This window comes from Oncorhynchus gorbuscha, linkage group LG24 (genome assembly GCF_021184085.1).
Source record: "Oncorhynchus gorbuscha isolate QuinsamMale2020 ecotype Even-year linkage group LG24, OgorEven_v1.0, whole genome shotgun sequence".
NCBI classification, from domain to species: Eukaryota; Metazoa; Chordata; class Actinopteri; order Salmoniformes; family Salmonidae; genus Oncorhynchus; species Oncorhynchus gorbuscha.
Genome location: NC_060196.1, coordinates 43693960 through 43714807, shown reverse-complemented (window position 1 = coordinate 43714807; position 20848 = coordinate 43693960). Strand labels below are relative to the sequence as shown.

General features: G+C 44.4%; 1 protein-coding gene and 1 long non-coding RNA gene across 2 annotated transcripts in view; one reads left to right on the top strand and one right to left on the bottom strand.

Moving 5' to 3' along the window:
* LOC124012366 (protein FAM83H-like) overlaps positions 1–4991 on the bottom strand; it is a 44014-nt gene extending 39023 nt beyond the window's left edge. Inside the window, exon 1 of the mRNA XM_046325912.1 lies at positions 4652–4991. The gene's annotated coding sequence lies outside the window, so the exon portion shown is untranslated. The remainder of the gene's footprint in view (positions 1–4651) is intronic.
* A 12005-nt stretch (positions 4992–16996) lies between these two features.
* On the top strand, positions 16997–20345 carry LOC124013234. The gene is made up of 3 exons (XR_006834839.1): positions 16997–17205; positions 17815–17996; positions 19809–20345. It is a non-coding gene; the product is annotated as an uncharacterized LOC124013234 (long non-coding RNA).
* Positions 20346–20848: the final 503 nt, after the last annotated feature.

The following is a 20848-nucleotide window of genomic DNA, read 5'->3' as shown; positions in this document are numbered from 1 at the left end:
AGGGAGAGGGAATGATAGAGGGGGCAAGAGGGGGAGGGAGAGGGAATGATAGAGGGGGAAAGAGGGGGAGGGAGAGGGAATGATAGAGGGAGCAAGAGGGGGAGGTAGAGGGAATGATAGAGGGGGCAAGAGGGGGAGGGAATGATAGAGGGGGCAAGAGGGGGAGGGAGAGGGAATGATAGAGGGAGCAAGAGGGGGAGGGAATGATAGAGGGGGCAAGAGGGGGAGGGAGAGGGAATGATAGAGGGGGCAAGAGGAGGAGGGAGAGGGAATGATAGAGGGGGCAAGAGGAGGAGGGAGAGGGAATGATAGAGGGGGCAAGAGGGGGAGGGAGAGGGAATGATAGAGGGGGCAAGAGGAGGAGGGAGAGGGAATGATAGAGGGGGCAAGAGGGGGAGGGAGAGGGAATGATAGAGGGGGCAGGAGGGGGAGGGAGAGGGAATGATAGAGGGGGCAAGAGGGGAGGGAGAGGGAATGATAGAGGGGGCAAGAGGAGGAGGGAGAGGGAATGATAGAGGGGGCAAGAGGAGGAGGGAGAGGGAATGATAGAGGGGGCAAGAGGGGGAGGGAGAGGGAATGATAGAGGGGGAAAGAGGGGGAGGGAGAGGGAATGATAGAGGGAGCAAGAGGGGGAGGGAGAGGGAATGATAGAGGGAGCAAGAGGGGGAGGGAGAGGGAATGATAGAGGGGGCAAGAGGGGGAGGGAATGATAGAGGGGGCAAGAGGGGGAGGGAGAGGGAATGATAGAGGGAGCAAGAGGGGAGGGAATGATAGAGGGGGCAAGAGGGGGAGGGAGAGGGAATGATAGAGGGGGCAAGAGGGGAGGGAATGATAGAGGGGGCAAGAGGAGGAGGGAGAGGGAATGATAGAGGGGGCAAGAGGGGGAGGGAGAGGGAATGATAGAGGGGGCAAGAGGGGAGGGAGAGGGAATGATAGAGGGGGCAAGAGGAGGAGGGAGAGGGAATGATAGAGGGGGCAAGAGGGGGAGGGAGAGGGAATGATAGAGGGGGCAATAGGGGGAGGGAGAGGGAATGATAGAGGGGGCAAGAGGAGGAGGGAGAGGGAATGATAGAGGGGGCAAGAGGGGGAGGGAGAGGGAATGATAGAGGGGGCAAGAGGGGGAGGGAGAGGGAATGATAGAGGGGGCAAGAGGAGGAGGGAGAGGGAATGATAGAGGGAGCAAGAGGGGGAGGGAGAGGGAATGATAGAGGGGGCAAGAGGAGGAGGGAGAGGGAATGATAGAGGGGGCAAGAGGAGGAGGGAGAGGGAATGATAGAGGGGGCAAGAGGGGGAGGGAGAGGGAATGATAGAGGGGGCAAGAGGAGGAGGGAGAGGGAATGATAGAGGGAGCAAGAGGGGGAGGGAGAGGGAATGATAGAGGGGAGGGAATGATAGAGGGAGCAAGAGGGGGAGGGAATGATAGAGGGGGCAAGAGGGGGAGGGAATGATCGAGGGAGCAAGAGGGGGAGGGAATGATAGAGGGAGCAAAAGGGGGAGGGAGAGGGAATGATAGAGGGGGAGGGAGAGGGAATGATAGAGGGGGAGGGAGAGGGAATGATAGAGGGAGCAAGGGAGAAAAGGCAGGAGAAAGAAAAAGAGAGAGGAGGATTGATAGAGATAGAGGGAGGGAGCATGATAGGGAGTGAGGGATAGAGAGGGAATTAAAGAGAGGCAGAAGGAACATTTGTCTGTCTCAACACGTGAACAAGTAACTGAGGCTGTGTTTACACAGTCAGCCCAATTCTGATATTTTCTGCACTAATTGTTCTTTTGACGAATCAGATCACCTCTGCAAAAGATCTGACGTGAAAATATCTTATGTGATCGGTTAAAAGACCAATTGGTGCAGAAAATATATGAATTGGACTGCCTGTGCAAACAGAGGTAGACCAATCAGATCCGCTATGAAAAATAGTGATGTGATTGGTCAAAAGACAATTTAGTAGAAAAAATATTTGAATTGGGTGAACACAGCGTAAGGAGACAGAACCTGTACGATTACACACACGCACACGCACACACACACACATACACACACATACACACACACACACACGCCTCACTAAACAAACACACAGATTGATCCTGCATACCGATTCAGGTGGATTCTACAGTTAGTCGTTTAAATAGGTCAGTGAGAATAGTACAGGGCGAGAGAGAGAGAGAGAGAGAGAAGGGGGAAGGGTACCTGTCCTTCTCTATATCATCACTGGCACTCACACGGGCAGATCTGAAATGACACCCTATTCCCATCGTAATTCACATAGGGCTCTGTCAAAAAGTAGTGCACTTCATAGGGAATTAGAGTGTAATTTGAGACACAGACAGAAGTGCATCTACCTGTCCTGTATCATCAGGATATCATCACTGTCTGACTGAAAAGACAACAGCATCACATACAGTACAATGACTCAAGGTCAGATACTACATGTACACAAAGGGATAGAATGAATTCTCGTAAGCACGAGAACGCACACAGATAGACATTGACCCTTATTAAGACAATGCAAACAAAGGGTGCAGCCATGACAGCATAATGGTCTAACAGGAAAACATGAACATACACACAAAGAAATGTGCTATTCCAATCTGCAAATCTACTATTTTGTCATATAAAGACTGAAAACTTAGATGTGAAGGTTGGTCATTAAGTTTACAAGTGTGTAGGTTGTACATATTCTAGAGTTAATGTTGTATGGTATAGAAGTTATGATTCAGAGGCCAAAGCACATACATACATATATTGAAGCGACTGAGGGTGAGCAGTCTGCTGAAGCGAGGTTTGAACCAGCAACTCTATGCTTGTGGGGCAAGTTTTTTGTTTTTATTTCACCTTTATTTTACCAGGTAGTCTAGTTGAGAACAAGATAAAGCAAAGCAGTGCGACACAAACAACACAGTGTTACAGGTGGAATAAACAAACATACAGTCAATAATACAATAGAAAAAGTAAAGGCAATAAATAGACCATAGTGGCGAAATAATTACAATATAGCAATTAAACAGTAGAGTGATTGATGTGCGGAAGATGAGTATGCAAGTAGAGACACTGGGGTGCAAAGGAGCAAAATAAAAATAAAAAATAACAGTATGGGGATGAGGTAGTTTGATGGGCTATTTACAGATGGGCTATGTACAGGTGCAGTGATCTGTGAGCTGCTCTGACAGCTGGTGCTTAAAGCTAGTGAGGGAGATATGAGTCTCCAGCTTCAGTGATGTTTGCAGTTTGTTCCAGTCATTGGCAGCAGAGAACTGGAAGGAAAGGCAGCCGAAGTAGTAATTGGCTTTGGGGGTGACCAGTGAAATATACCTGCTGGAGCGGGTGCTACTGGTGGGTGCTGCTATGGTGACCAGTGAGCTGAGATAAGGCGGGACTTTACCTAGCAAAGACTTATAGATGACCTGGAGCCAGTGGGTTTGGCGATGAATATGAAGCGAGGGTCAGCCAACGAGAGCATACAGGTCGCAGTGGTGGGTAGTATGTGGGGCTTTGGTGACAAAACGGATGGCACTGTGATAGACTGCATCCAATTTGCTGAGTAGAGTGTTAGAGGCTGTTTTGTAAATTTACATCGCCAAAGTCAAGGATCGGTAGGATAGTCAGTTTTACGAGGATATGTCTGGCAGCCCGAGTGAAGGATGCTTTGTTTTGCGAAATATGAAGCCGATTCTAGATTTAATTTTGGATTGGAGATGCTTAATGTGAGTCTGGAAGGCGAGTTTACAGTCTAATCAGACACCTAGTTATTTGTAGTTGTCCACACATTCTAAGTCAGAACTGTCCAGAGTAGTGATGCTGAACGGGCGGGCGGGCAGGTGTGGGCAGCGATCGGTTGAAGAGCATGCATTTAGTTTTACTTGCATTTAAGAGCAGTTGGAGGCCACGCAAGGAGAGTTGTTTGGCATTGTGGGATTCTAAATGGTCAGTGATCTGTTTGTTAACTTGTACACTACCACCTGCGCCCTAAAAGGTCGGCCCCCTGGGCAAAAGCCGAAGCCGTAGTAAACACACACACAGAGAAAGTAGTAGGCGGACATACAGGAAGGCTAAAGTAGACCTATTATCTGACATGGACCAAAGTCTCGGTCAGATACAAAGCAGAACATCTGTACTCAGCATACACACACACACCTGCTGTATGGTAATTTACAAGACATAGGACTTTGATTATCACTCGACTGTAGTCCAACTATGTAGTCTACATTATTAGATAACACGACATACAACATATTGTCCTGTTTATGCACAACAATATGTAGGTTATAATATAGAAGTTTCTTTGTGTGTATGTGCATTTATGTAAATTAATTGAAGACTGCCAAGCAAGTCTAGCAGAGTTTCTATTGGTTGGCAGCTTTCAATGAAACCAGACGTTATTGCAGAGTTATTACTAGAGAAGCCTAATCCAACAGTGCTCGCGATAGGTACTGTAGGCTATAGAACTACTGGTAACATTTGACTGCTTCAAGGTTCAAAGTGCTATTTCATTCTCTTGTTATAGTATAGGCTACATACACTGAGTTACATAGATATTATTGCAATAGGCTCATTTATAGAAGGCACGGAGAGATCACCTGGATAGATTATCACTTGAATAGATGTACCTGTTTCAGAGAGAGTTGTTATGGACATAATGATTCAGTCTCTTACCCTCAAGTGGGCATCAACCTGTAGACTACCTTGTCTTTTTTTGCTAGAACCGCGGTGTATGGCCGTATATCCCTTCCGCGGTACTGCCACTAGTGTTCCTCGGCTCGTCTGTGTATTACATTCCTTTCTCCCGTTGGGACTCCACCCTATCCGATCAAAACGCCCAGGAACTCCACACTACTCAAGTCCGACCTGTCTGCGTCTGCTAAACCAACCTCTTTGCCTGCGCTCTTCCACATCGTGGGGAGATAAAACAGGGAAGAAGTTGAGTAACTCACTCCCTTTCCTCCCTCCCAACTCCTCCTATTATCACTGCTGTTAAAAGCTGACAGTTGAAAAGTATTGGAAGTTGACTGGTGGCATATTTCAAAAACTGTTAACACAGAGTTTCTAAAACCAGAGCCACAACATCGCAAGACTTCCGGGAACGCGCGCTAAACCGACCAAGCATACCAGATAGGGGTTTGGGTTTTTAGAAGTCAATGAGAGAAGTGAAAATGTCTTCCTGAGTTCTTAATTTTCTCGAAATCTAAAGGCACAACCTATATTCGAGCCAATGTCTTAAATCGTTGAACATGATCTTAAAGTGACACTGACACGTTTTCATTTTCCTGAAAAACAACTTTATATTGATTTGACGGCCTGCACGTGCGCAGTTCGGCATGAGACTACACCCGATGACGTGTTTCTGCGCATGAGCATAGCTAGCCATCGTCGCCATTACATCGCCTACAAGCGTTTTCGGGAATATCCATTGGAGAAGCAGTTTCTGCCTATCTTAATACGGTACTATCTTTGCCATTACCACCTCTCCCCTCTCTCTGTCGCTCTCTGTTGCCCCCTCTCCACCAGTGAGCTGTAGCATGGTTTGTGCTTCAGACAGTTGTGTGCTACTACCCAGTGTGCACCCCTCTCTCTCATTCTCCCCTTATTTTTCCTCTCTCTCTCTCTCTCTCTCTCTCTCTCTCTCTCTCTCTCTCTCTCTCTCTCTCTCTCTCTCTCTCTCTCTCTCTCTCTCTCTCTCTCTCTCTCTCTCTCTCTCTCTCTCTCTCTCTCTCTCTCTCTCTCTCTCTCTCTCTCAACTGCGGACAGGGAAGTCTGAGAGATAGAGCTCTTGTTTCTTCATGACTTTGCCATCCTTCATGCTGATTCAGTTGCATAGTGTTAACATAGCAAAGTTGTCCATGTCTACCAGTAGGTCACTCTAACCCATCAAGTTGCACTTGTTCTGTTTGTCCTGCCCAGTACAATACCACTGGGCAAAACTGGTTCCAAGTCATTTCAACAACAAAAAATGCAATCTGATGATGTTGAATCAAAGTGGAAAACTGATTGGATTTTGTTTTTAATTCATCAACATGAAGGGAATTTTGTTGTTTTTTCACCCAACTTTTAACCTAAATCCAATGACATGGTGACATTTTTAGTTGATTTCAGGTTAGTTGACAACTAACTAACAAAATTCATGTTTCCCATATCTACACTAAGGGGCACTGAGTTTTTGTGTGTGTGTGTGTTTGACGTGGGCTGTCTTTTGTTCTGTCAGATCAGCTCCACCCTACTCCCCTGATATCCTGCAGCACACACACACACACACACACACACACACACACACACACACACACACACACACACACACACACACACACACACACACACACACACACACACACACACACACACACACACACACACACACACACACCACACACACACACACACACACACACACACACACACACACACACACACACACACACACACACACACACACACGGCGCAGGGTGTGTCTCACGATTGTGGATCTCTGCCCACGTACCTTGGTGCACCCTGCCCTGTGTTACACACACACACTACATGCACACACCTGATCTAGACCGAGATAAGCAAATCTACTTCTCCCTGGTGTGTATGATAACACAACTAGTCTCACGTTCATCTATGTTTCTGAAACGTCAAATTTCTAAGTTGTTCCAAACGTCAAATTTCTAAGTGTTTAAGGTTAAGTTTAGGCATTAACTCCTATTGGTTAAGGTAAGTGTTACGGTTTGGGATAGGCTTAAAACAAAAATCTCAAAAACAACTTTCTATCGCTGGATTCTGGCAACCTTTGGAATCAGAGGCAGATGCCCTCCGCCATCCACATCGCCAAAACCTACTTGAAGATAACAGTGCTCACTGTTGCCCCTAGTGGCCGGTTTCCACGTATTCTCCCGACGTCCTCAGACATAAGTGGAAGTCAAATACTGACTTGTATCACAGGTGACCTGACTGTGATAACAACACTCCATGAAAGTGAATTTGTATACCGTGTGAGTGTATAACCATACGTGTGTATGAGTGAGAATGTCTTAGACTTAGTGTGTGTATGTTGTACACCTGAGCATTTTTTAGCTAAGTTAGCAGCTGGAAATGTGAGTGTGTGTGTGGGAGGTGCGATTGAGGGTGTGGTCTCTTCTAGGAATGTGCCACAGGCTTCAGGACCACACCCAGCTCCTCTCCCCCATCGTCACCCCTCTCTCTGACTCACCTCCTAGCCATAGAGCAGAACCACAGGTCTGGGCCTGACTCTGGATAGCAGATAAAACCTGGCATGGACCAACACACTTGGAACTGGACAGTAAGCTGGGACTCAGAGAGAATGGATCAGGAGTCAGAGAAATCCTGTCGGCAGCAGCATTAGCCTATTGCTTTCTCTCTCAACTTCAAGTCTCAACTCTAGAGACACTGGGGTTTGGAAGGGAGGTTAGGTGTTGGTTTAGATCCTCCTCCAATGAACACAGACACAGAGTACACTCACATCCACCTACACACACTGAGAAAATGATACACGTGAATCAGGCCCTACACCCAAACAAGGGCACTGCGTTCATCCACCTCTGGCCTGCTCGCCTCCCTACCACTGAGGAAGTACAGCTCCCGCTCAGCCCAGTCAAAACAAAACTGTTCGCTGCTCTGGCCCCCCCAATGGTGGAACAAACTCCCTCACGACGCCAGGACAGCGGAGTCAATCACCACCTTCCGGAGACACCTGAAACCCCACCTCTTTAAGGAATACCTAGGATAGGATAAGTATTCCCTCTCACCCCCCCCCTTTAAGATTTAGATGCACTATTGTAAAGTGACTGTTCCACTGGATGTCATAAGGTGAATGCACCAATTTGTAAGTCGCTCTGGATAAGAGCGTCTGCTAAATGACTTAAATGTAAATGAAATGTAAATGTAAAATGTCTAGTAAGCTTTCCAAAATGCTTTTTCCATGCTGTAAATCAAATCAAAGTTTATTTGTCATGTGCGCCGAATACAACAGGTGTAGTGGACCTTACAGTGAAATACTTACTTACAGGCTCTAACCAATAGTGCAAAAAAGGTGTTAGGTGAACAATAGGTAGGTAAAGAAATTAAAAAACAGGGAAAAATACTGAAAAACAGTAGCGAGGCTAGATACAGTAGAAAGGCTACATACAGACACCGGTTAGTCAGGCTTATTGAGGCAGTATGTACATGTAGATATGGTTAAAGTGACTATACATATATGATGAACAGAGAGTAGCAGTAGCGTAAAAGAGGGGTTGGCGAGTGGTGGGACACAATGCAGATAGCCCGGTTAGCCAATGTGCGGGAGCACTGGTTGGTCGGCTCAATGATGTAGTATGTACATGAATGTATAGTTAAAGTGACTATGCATATATAATAAACAGAGTAGCAGCAGCATAAAAGAGGGGTTTGGGGGGGCACACAATGCAAATAGTCTGGGTAGCCATTTGATTACCTGTTCAGGAGTCTCATGGCTTTGGGGTAAAAACTGTTGAGAAGCCTTTTTGTCCTTGACTTCGCACTCCGGTACCGCTTGCCATGCAGTAGTAGAGAGAACAGTCAATGACTGGGGTGGCTGGGGTCTTTGACAATTTTTTGGGCCTTCCTCTGACATCGCCTGGTGTAGAGGTCCTGGATGGCAGGCAGCTTAGCCCCAGTGATGTACTGGGCCGTACGCACAACCCTCTGTAATGCCTTGCGGCCGGAGGCTGAGCAATTGTCGTACCAGGCAGTGATGCAACCAGTTCTCGATGTTGCAGCTGTAGAACCTTTTGAGGATCACAGGACCCATGACAAATCCTTTTAGTTTCCTGAGGGGGAATAGGCTTTGTCGTGCCCTCTTCGACTGTCTTGGTGTCTTTGGACCCTTCTAGTTTGTTGGTGATGTGGACACCAAGGAACTTGAAGCCCTCAACCTGCTCTACTACAGCCCCGTCGATGAGAATGGGGTTGTGCTCGGTCCTCCTTTTCCTGTAGTCCACAATCATATCCTTAGTCTTGGTTACGTTGAGGGAGAGGTTGTTATTCTGGCACCACCCGGACAGGTCTCTGACCTCCGTCTCGTCGTTGATCGGGCCTACCACTGTTGTGTCGTCTGCAAACTTAATGATGGTGTTGGAGTCGTGCCTGGCCATGCAGTTGTGGGTGAACAGGGAGTACAGGAGGGGACTGAGCACGCACCCCTGGGGGGCTCCAGTGTTGAGGATCAGTGTGGCAGATGTGTTGCTACCTACCCTCAAATAATGTCACACCTGCGTTTCAGGTGACTCACTGCAGCCAAAATGCACTGAAGTCACACAAACACACACACATAGTGGAGCTGAAATGCTGGAAGGTCATCCCTCTGTGGTGAGTAAAGGTACGCAGTAACATGCCATGTCAGCAGTGTGTGTGTGGTTTTCCCTGTATGTCTGTGGTTGTTTGAGTACCTGTAATCATAAATTACATATGTGTTAGTTAAACAACTAACACATGACACACTGTGTTAGGTACCTCTGAGTTGGCCTTAGATTACCGTCCCTGTAGAGTTGTTGTGTGTACCTTCATGATAATATATTGTGACACACACACCAGAATGAAGGAACCAGAAAAATCAGTTACTGTAGGTATGACTCCACCAATATGTGACATAATACTAGAGGGATGAAAACTGAACTTTGCAAAAGAGACTGACAAGTTCTCAGGTTCAACAGACCTCAGAGAGGAACATGCAGCCATGGCCTCAGCTCGGTGTGTGTGTGTCTCTCAGCTCCCTCCCACCGTCAACAGGTTCTACAGCATTAGTACATACAACTTCAGGTGGAATGGTGCTGATGCTATAATTAACATAATTACAGATTGTTACAGTGTAATGCATGTAAAGGTTGCTCACAAACCAGAGGACACACATACACAGTGGTATTTATTTAACCAGGAAAGATCCCTGAGCTCTTTATAAGGGACGTAGTTCTTCTCATCCCAGTCATTGGCCATGTATATACAGTATACTGTATATTTGACCAGCAGAAGCCTATGCTAACTCCATTTTAATGTCTATTATGCCTTTCCCTAACCCTAACCTCACTAAAACTACACCTAACCTCACTGAAACTACACCTAACCTCACTGAAACTACACCTAACCTCACTGAAACTACACCTAACCTCACTGAAACTACACCTAACCTCACTGAAACTACACCTAACCTCACTGAAACTACACCTAACCTCACTGAAACTACACCTAACCTCACTGAAACTACACCTAACCTTCATTCATTTTGACACCTATGCCAAATCTTGCATTTGTCTTCTGCCAGTCGAATATCCGCTTCCTTTCAATAAAGCCTGAATAAGAAAAGAAAATAATATGTACAATTCATCCAGAACCACAATTCCAAACAGAGGAATACAATACACAATATCAAGGGCAGAAGAACAATTGCCTAGTTAAATAATTTAATTTAAATACATTTAAAATAAGAACAATCCCAAAACGTTCACCAGTTTGCTGAGCATGGGAGCATCTGTAACTTTGATTTACACTGTGGCCACTATTAGTGTGAAGTTCCAGGGTTTAGTCTTTGTATGTGTCTGTTGTTTCTCTCTCTTGGCCTCATCCAGCTCCTCCTCTAGATAGAAGAGCTGAGACAACTTCAGCTGTTCTATAAACACACGCATGCACACACTCATATCAAGCACAGATACATCATAGTTGCACCCCCGATGGTGCACTAGCCCCATGTTAAAGTCTACAGTACACTACAGTCATCATGTGTAGAGGTTCAAACCAGCCTTCAACAGCTGAGACTTGGTGTTTTCTATCCTCTCTATTTCAGCAGACAGTCTGTCTGGGCTCTGGAGCGAAGAGACAACATTTAGTATTCACAGATCTGGAGAGACTGGATAGATAAAAGCAATATGGTGGATGCTCTCTCAGTCTATTGGCAGGCTAGGTAGAGTCATTGCCATTTACTTTAACAGAACAGCTATTCAGTTCTATTGGATTTATAGATTTAAACAGGTATAAGCAAACAAACTCACTCATAAATGTGCTTATGCTCTTCTATCTGCTGCTGGAGCTGGTTTTCAAACTTTATCCTGTCAGAAAAAATACAGGATCATTGGTGATTTTAGCATGTAATTCTTGGTGGGGCAAAAAAATTAAATACTTGCCAGCAAAGCCACTACACAACACATCAATTGCACAATAACAGTAACAATTGGTGCCCACAAACTTAGGGCCTACATAAAGCTGTCCCAACAGCAGTCCCAACACCTTACCACTGCTACACCTGGCTATCAGCGGAGGCTCATCTGTCAGCAAAACAGTTAATTCAGTCTCATTTACTGCCTTTAAAAAAACAGCTGATATGGCTGACTTAGTTAAACTAATGTGGTTTCTACTGACAATTGAGATGTACAAACTATGGCATAAGGGGACGACGAGCGGATAAGACCCGATCCGTAATTTTGATTAAGACAATGAGCAAGTTAGAACGGACGTAGTCAATATAACTATTTGTTCACCACTTTTGAAATGTACAGTGACAGAATTCAGAACATGGGCCATTCTTACAGTATTCTCCCTGTATACCAAGTCAGAGCCGTAGGATAAATAAAGGGGGCATATAAGCAGACATTGAAAGCTCTTACAGTTTTCAATGATTACATTTCTCAAAAACAGGTTATAGGCTACATGCACACCACCAAGTCAGAATAGTAGGCATAATTCATACAGCAGCATACAATACATTTTTGGACTCACCTTGTTGTGCTCACTTGAACAAGAAGGTGGCGCTGTGATCTTTCGTGGGCAAATTTTTCATTAGACTTTATCAAAGTCTGTCATTCTCTGGATTTATGGTGTCTTCAAGACAACTAGGGACTGAAAAAATCAAGGTCGAATCATAATGACGTCCGAGATCTTCAGGTCGAAGCTCTAGAAAGAGTCCCCGACTTGCAAATCCGAGTTGGATGACCGTTCAAAACGTATTTCCTAGTCGGAGCTCTTTTTTTCTCAGAATAACTCGACTCAGCAAGAAAAGAAACGTCCCTTTCAGGACCCTGTCTTTCAAAGATTATTTTTGCAAATGCAAATAACTTCACAGATCTTCATTGTAAAGGGTTTAAACACTGTTTCCCATACTTGTTCAATGAACCTATGAGGGCACAAGGCGAGACCCAGATGCAGACACGGGAGGCTGATGGTTTGAGTCTTGATATTTATTAAACAATCCAAAAGGGGTAGGCAAGAGAATGGTCATGGACAGGCAAAAGGTCAAAACCAGTTCAGAGTCCAGGAGGTACAGAGTGGCAGGCAGGCTCGAGGTCAGGCAGGTGGGCACAGAGTCCAGAAAAACAGGCAAGGGTCAAAAACCAGGAGGACTAGCGAAAGAGAATAGAAGCAGGTGTATGGGATAAACGCTGGTTGAAAACATACAAGACGAACTGGCACAAAGAGACAGGAAACACAGGGATATATACACCAGGGAAAATAAGCAACACCTGGATGGGATAGACAATCACAAGAGGTGAAACAGATCAGGGTGTGACAGAACCATAAACATTTAATGAACATGCACCTGTTGGGGGTTACCCTGGGGGTCAGATGTGGGGCTACAACAATGCCATGATCACTGTATATATGTGATAACCTTTGTATACTTGCAATGCACAATGATGGAAAAGTACTGGGTAAATGGAGATGTACTGCTTTAGTTCTCAGGCTGAGAATTGCCTGCACCTGTTGATAGTAACGCAGCCTCAAGGCCGAGATAGTAGAGTAAGAAACCACAGGCTAGACATGTTTTTCTCATTTTAGATACTTTGTATCTAATGTGGAAGGACCACCAGAGGGCAGGCTGGGCTCACGGATAGTAGCCCAACAAGGCATGTGAGGCGAGGTAACCAGAGGCAATTAAGCACAGCTGATGGTACTAATGACATATTCTCTTTCCCCTATAAGAGGGAGGAGGGAACCAGGAGGAATGGGGGGAGAGATATAAACTATCTCTGTAGAATGGCTACCAAGAGAGGGGAGCGATTCCAATTTGTAAGTCGCTCTGGATAAGAGCGTCTGCTAAATGACTTAAATGTAAATGTAAATCCATTAAAGACGTGACAAATCTGTGATTGTTGTTATAGTTGAAAGATATTCATCTTGTGTTCTTGTGTCATCTAAAGAAGAAGATGTAAGTGGTTCCTTGGGAGATTCTCATTGATTGTGTTGGAGTGTTTGTATTGTCAGAAATCTCTCAATAGAGAACCTACTCCTGACTCGTTTATTCCACCTTTCCGCTTTAGAGTGACACCAAATTACTTGGTCCGCTCACACAAATAAAATGCAACAATATTAAGATATGATTGACGGTAGGTTGTCCACACCAACTAAGTTGCCACACAGATCTTTACTATAGACTACTGAGGTATTCTGTATGTGAATCTGTCTGCAATTGCATTTTATTACTAAAGAGTTTTAAACTAAGGTTCCTGTGTCTGTGGCATCTATCTGGAAGACTGATTGTTGAAGGAAACTTACATCACCCCATGCAAACGGTCGTTAAGACACTAAAAGCTTACAGAAGGTAGGCAATTTAGATCACAGTTACGAAAACGTAGGACACTAAAGAGGCCTTTCTACAGACTCCAAAAGAAAGATGCCCAGGGTCCCTGCTCATCTGCGTGATCATGCCTTAGGCATGCTGCAAGCAGGCATGAGGACTGCAGATGTGGCCAGGGAAATAAATTGCAATGTCCATACTGTGAGACGCCTAAGACGGCGCTACACGGAGACAGGACGGACAGCTGATCGTCCTCGCAGTGGCAGACCACGTGTAACAACACCTGCACAGGATCAATACATTTTAACATCACACCTGCGGGACAGGTACAGGATGACAACTGCCCGAGTTACAACAGGAACGCACAATCCCTCCATCAGTGCTCAGACTGTCCGCAATAGGCTGAGAGAGGCTGAACTGAGGGCTTGTAGGCCTACTGTAGGCCTGCTGTAAGCCAGGTCCTCACCAGACATCACAGGCAACAACATCACCTATGGGCACAAACCCACCGTTGCTGGACCAGACAGGACTGGCAAAAAGTGCTCTTCACTGACGAGGCGTGGGTTTATCTCACCGGGGGTGATGGTCGGATTCTCGTTTATCGTCGAAGGAATAAGCGTTACACGAGGCCTGTACTCTGGAGTGGAATCGAGGTGGAGGGTCCGTCATGGTGTGAGGCGGTGTGTTACAGCATCATCAGACTAAACTTGTCATTGCAGGCAATCTCAATGCTGTGCGTTACAGGGAAGACATCCTCCTCCCTCATGTGGTACCCTTCCTGCAGGCTCATCCTGACATGACCTTCCAGCATGACAATGTCACCAGCCATACTGCTTGTTCTGTGCATGATGTCCTGCGAGACAGGAATGTCAGTGTTCTGCCATGGCCAGCGAAGAGCCCGGATCTCAATCCCATTGAGCACGTCTGGGACCTGTTGGATCAGAGGGTGAGGGCTAGAGCCATTCCCCCCAGAAATGTCCGGGAACTTGCAGGTGCCTTGGTGGAAGAGTGGGGTAACATCTCACAGCAAGAACTGGCAAATCTGGGGCAGTCCATGAGGAGGAGATGCACTGCAGTACTTAATGCAGCTGGTGGCCACACCAGATACTGACTGTTACTTTTGATTTTGACCCCCACCCCCACCTTTGTTCAGGGACACATTATTCCATTTCTGTTAGTCACATGTCTGTGGAACTTGTTCAGTTTGTCTCAGGTGTTGAATCTTATGTTCATACAAATATTTACACATGTTAAGTATGCTGAAAATAAACAAAGTTGACAGTGAGAGGATGTTTCTTTTTTTGCTAAGTTTAGTTGTCTTGAACTCATATAAGTCTGAGATTTCCGAGTTTCCAGTTGTTTTGAGTGCGGCAGAAGTCATACTGGATTGACAGCATTGCCAGTTCAATGTTTATCCTTTTAAGCTTGGAAAAGATACCCTTAAACCCAGACTTGGACCACACACCCACTCCACTGAATATCAGGCTAGTGATTGCTTTGCAATGCCTGCAGTTAGCCACTGATTCCTTCCAAACCACTCATTGTTGAATTTGCGATTTCCAATTTCTTGTGTAATGTTTATGTCCATTGGCCGATGAGCACCGATACGTTTTATCGTGGAGGAGAGATTGACTTCATCACAACTCGTATTTGTGAGATGTGTTGACATTGTTGAATGTAACAAGCTGACTGTTTTACTCTATTCCAAATCAAGTAACTCATGCAAGCAGTAAAATTAGATTAAAAAACATAAAAATACACCTATTGGAACAGCGGGGACCGTGAAGAGACACAAACACAGGCACAGACACATGCATACACACGATAACATACACACTGCACTATACACACACGTACACATGGATTTTGAGTTGTAGATATGTGGTAGTAGAATAGTGGCTTGAGGGCACACACTTAATGTGTTGTGAAATCTGTTGTGAATGTATTGTAGTGCAACTCTTCCTGTGCCCCAGGAAGAGTAGCTGTTGCCTTGGCAGCAGCTAACGGGGATCCATAATAAATACAGATTAGTAAAACAGTATGTAAACATAATTAAAGTGAGGCAGCAGCCTCTAAGGTGTAGGGTTGAGTAACTGTGTCGTAGCTGGCTAGTGAAAGTGACTATGTTCAGGGCAGGGTACTGGGTGGAGGCCGGCTAATGATGGCTATTTAACAGTCTGATGGCCTTGAGATAAAAGCTGTTTTTCAGTCTCTCGGTCCCAGCTTTGATGCACCTGTACTGACCTCGCTTTCTGGATGATAGCTGGTTGAACAGGCAGTGGCTCAGGTGGTTGAAGTTCTTGATTATCTTTTTGACCTTCCTGTGACATCGGGTGCTGTAGGTGTCCTGGAAGGTAGGCAGTGTGCCCACGGGGATGCGTAGGGCAGATCGCATCACCCTCTGCAGAGCCCTGCAGGTACGGGAAGTGCAGTTGCCGTATCAGGCGGTGATACAGCCCGACAGGATGCTTTCAATTGTGCATCTGTAAAAGTTTGTGAGGGTCTTAGGGTCCAAGCCAAATTTCTACAATCTCCTGAGGTTGAAGAGGCGCTGTTGCGCCTTCTTCACCACATTGTATGTGTGGGTGGACCATTTTAGATTGTCAGTGAGTGTACCCTGAGGAACTTCAAGCTTTTCACCTTCTTCACTGCAGCCGTCAATGTGTATGGGTGCGTGCTCCCTCTGCTGTCTCCTGCAGTCCAGGATCAGTTCCTTAGTTTTGTGGACATTGAGGGAGAGGTTATTTTCGTGGCACCACTCCACCTGGCTCCTCACCTCCTCACTGTAGACTGTCTCGTCATTGTTGGTAATCAGGCCTACTACTGTTGCGTCATCAGCAAACTTTGCCACGCAGTCAAGGGTGAACAGGGAGGGGCCCCTGTGTTGAGGATCAGCATAGTGGTGGTGTTGTTTCCTACCTTCTTGTGGTAGCAAGAAGGTTCTGGGATTTTTGCTCACCGTTCTTGTGATCATTTTGACCCCACGGGGTGAGATCTTGTGTGGAGCCCCAGATCGAAGGAGATTATCAGTGGTCTTGTATGTCTTCCATTTCCTAATAATTGCTCCCACAGTTGATTTCTTCAAACCAAGCTGCTTACCTATTGCAGATTCAGTCTTCCCAGCCTGGTGCAGGTCTACAATTTTGTTTCTGGTGTCCTTTGACAGCTCTTTGTTCTTGGCCATAGTGGAGTTTGAAGTGTAACTGTTTGAGGTTGTGGACAGGTGTCTTTTATACTGATAACAAGTTCAAACAGGTGCCATTAATACAGGTAACGAATGGAGGACAGAGGAGCCTCTTAAAGAAGAAGTTACAGGTCTGTGAGAGCCAGAAATCTTGCTTGGTTGTAGGTGACCAAATACTTATTTTCCACCATCATTTGCAAATAAATTCATTAAAAATCCTACAATGTGATTTTCTGGATTTTTTCTCTCTCATTTTGTCTGTCATAGTTGAAGTGTACCTATGATGAAAATTACAGGCCTCTCTCATCTTTTTAAGTGGGAGAACTTGCACAATTGGTGGCTGACTAAATACTTTTTTGCCCCACTGTACAAAGGAAGCTTGTTTTTGCCATTATATGATGAGGGATTTTAAATTGTCTGTCTGGTGTTTCAGTGCCCCTCAAGAAAACCAGCCCTTCAACAAGATGTTATTCCTGATCTATATAATTTCCTCTCTCCATCTCTTTCTTACTGGTAAGTAAAGGCTTTACTTTGGCTATTGGTGATGTGTGGATTGACTCATAACCCATGTAATTTATATCTATGGGCTACATTTAGGTTTTTCTTTCATAATTTATTTATTTCATTATCTGGCATTAGTGCATAAGCCTAAGCTTCAGGGCCTATCTGTACATGTGCCAAATAGCCTGAACACCAAATGTTTTTGGGAATGGGCAGAAAAAGTTAATGCCAATCCATAGAGGCAAAAATAAATGTCAGAGTTTAATTCAATAAGAGAAAAGCTGTGAAATGAAGTTTAAAATAAAGAGAAGGAGAGGCCAGAAAAGTAATGTTTGGTAAAGATTTGTTGAAGTGGTAAAAGAGGATGATGGCAGTGCCGGCTATGTTATGTGTGATTGTAAGAGGCACTATACAAATTCCACAGTCACTAGATGGGGACTTCAAAGAGGCCCATCAAGGGAACTGTAGCCTACAGTTCAGATGGGTTAAATGGAAACTGAAATCTGCACACTGACTGTAGGTCTATAACCTCTCACATAGCCTTAATATTAACTCTTGTAGAATTAGGTGCACATATTCTGCTAATTCTAATTGTAAAAATCCTTTCCTTCACGACCACAGATGTCAGATATAGATAACTACCTGGTCCACAGGAGGATGGTGGCACCTTGATTGGGAAGGAAGGGCTCGTGGTAATGGCTGGAGCGGAATTGGTATATTGGTATCAAATGTGTTTGATGGAGCAGTGACAGAATGGAGTGACCCTAATGGCTCAGGCATCGCTGTTCCTCTTCCTCTCTCAGGTTAGACTTCATCTTATGTCCCTCTCTAAACTTACCTGTTTCAAAAGGATGATTCAAACTGTGTTTTAATATCAACTCTATTTGGGGTGGTGCTGTGTTTTAATATCAACTCTATTTGGGGTGGTGCTGTGTTTTAATATCAACTCTATTTGGGGTGGTGCTGTGTTTTAATATCAACTCTATTTGGGGTGGTGCTGTGTTTTAATATCAACTCTATTTGGGGTGGTGCTGTGTTTTAATATCAACTCTATTTGGGGTGGTGCTGTGTTTTAATATCAACTCTATTTTGGGTGGTGCTGTGTTTTAATATCAACTCTATTTGGGGTGGTGTGCTGTTTTAATATCAACTCTATTTGGGGTGGTGCTGTGTTTTAATATCAACTCTATTTGGGGTGGTGCTGTGTTTTAATATCAACTCTATTTGGGGTGGTGCTGTGTTTTAATATCAACTCTATTTGGGGTGGTGCTGTGTTTTAATATCAACTCTATTTGGGGTGGTGCTGTGTTTTAATATCAACTCTATTTGGGGTGGTGCTGTGTTTTAATATCAACTCTATTTGGGGTGGTGCTGTGTTTTAATATCAACTCTATTTGGGGTGGTGCTGTGTTTTAATATCAACTCTATTTGGGGTGGTGCTGTGTTTTAATATCAACTCTATTTGGGGTGGTGCTGTGTTTTAATTCAACTCTATTTGGGGTGGTGCTGTGTTTTAATATCAACTCTATTTGGGGTGGTGCTGTGTTTTAATATCAACTCTATTTGGGGTGGTGCTGTGTTTTAATATCAACTCTATTTGGGGTGGTGCTGTGTTTTAATATCAACTCTATTTGGGGTGGTGCTGTGTTTTAATATCAACTCTATTTGGGGTGGTGCTGTGTTTTAATATCAACTCTATTTGGGGTGGTGCTGTGTTTTAATATCAACTCTATTTGGGGTGGTGCTGTGTTTTAATATCAACTCTATTTGGGGTGGTGCTGTGTTTTAATATCAACTCTATTTGGGGTGGTGCTGTGTTTTAATATCAACTCTATTTGGGGTGGTGCTGTGTTTTAATATCAACTCTATTTGGGGTGGTGCTGTGTTTTAATATCAACTCTATTTGGGGTGGTGCTGTGTTTTAATATCAACTCTATTTGGGGTGGTGCTGTGTTTTAATATCAACTCTATTTGGGGTGGTGCTGTGTTTTAATATCAACTCTATTTGGGGTGGTGCTGTGTTTTAATATCAACTCTATTTGGGGTGGTGCTGTGTTTTAATATCAACTCTATTTGGGGTGGTGCTGTGTTTTAATATCAACTCTATTTGGGGTGGTGCTGTGTTTTAATATCAACTCTATTTGGGGTGGTGCTGTGTTTTAATATCAACTCTATTTGGGGTGGTGCTGTGTTTTCTGTTTTAATATCAACTCTATTTGGGGTGGTGCTGTGTTTTAATATCAACTCTATTTGGGGTGGTGCTGTGTTTTAATATCAACTCTATTTGGGGTGGTGCTGTGTTTTAATATCAACTCTATTTGGGGTGGTGCTGTGTTTTAATATCAACTCTATTTGGGGTGGTGCTGTGTTTTAATATCAACTCTATTTGGGGTGGTGCTGTGTTTTAATATCAACTCTATTTGGGGTGGTGCTGTGGGTGAGTCTTTGCTGGACACCATTCATTACTTCTCTCTTAATTGTATTGTAATGTTTTTATAACCACCATTTCTGTTAGTATGATAGGCACTTATTTCTTAGTCTGATAAGGAAACAGGACGGGAGGCACGTGATTACATTTCACATTTTCTGACCCCGTTTCCTTTTTGATGCCCCAGCTCTTCTAATGGGAGCCCGGTTGTTGGTCATTCTACTGCAGCTCTGAGAAAACCGACTATCACACTGGATTCTAAGTCTGATGCGTGTGAGCTCTCGATAAATGTTTTTTACTTTATATTATATCCTAAATAAATCAATCGAAATGAGAAAATGCACAGGAACAAAGAAAATGTTGACTTAAAAGGTTTTGCTCGCTTGCTGTGTTGTAGTGAATGGAAATGCAATATCATTGAAACACATTGTCACCAAGTGTGTGTATGACATTTTGAACAGTGCGACAACTAATTAGGCAGCAAACATATTCTTCATAGGAATTTCACTGACTATCTATTTGACAGAGATGTGTTAATATATTAGTATATACAGTATTAACATGGTGATAACCCCCTAACAGTACTAGCTAAGAGCAGAAAGTGAAAATGTTACCCATAGAAGAGACAGAGGATATGATTGTATTTACAGTGCATTCGAAAATTATTCAGACCCCTTAATTTTTCCCACATCAATCTACACACAAAACCCCCATAATGACAAAGCAAAAATAGATTTTTAGAAATGTTTAGAAATGTATTCAAAGGTTAAAAAAAATATCACATTTACTTAAGTATTCAGACCCTTTACTCGGGAATTTGTTGAAGCACCTTTGGCAGCGATTACACCCTTGAGTTTTCTCAAGGGTGTAATTATGCTACAAGCTTGGCACACCTGTATTTGGGGAGTTTCTCCCATTCTTCTCTGCAGATTCTCTCAAGCTCTGTCAGGTTAGACGGGGAGTGTCACTACACAGCTATTTTCAGGTCTCCTGCAATGCCTTAGCTGTGTCCCCAAGGTCATTGTCCTGTTGGAAGGTGAACCATCACCCCTGTCTGAGGTCCTGAGCTCTCTGGAGCAAGTTTTCATCAAGGATCTCTCTGTACATTGCTCCGTAAATTTTTCCTTCGATCCTGACTAGTCTCCCAGTTGCTGAAAAACATCCCCAAAGCATGAAGCTGCCACCACCATGCTTCACCTTAGGGATGGTATTGGACAGGTGCTGAGC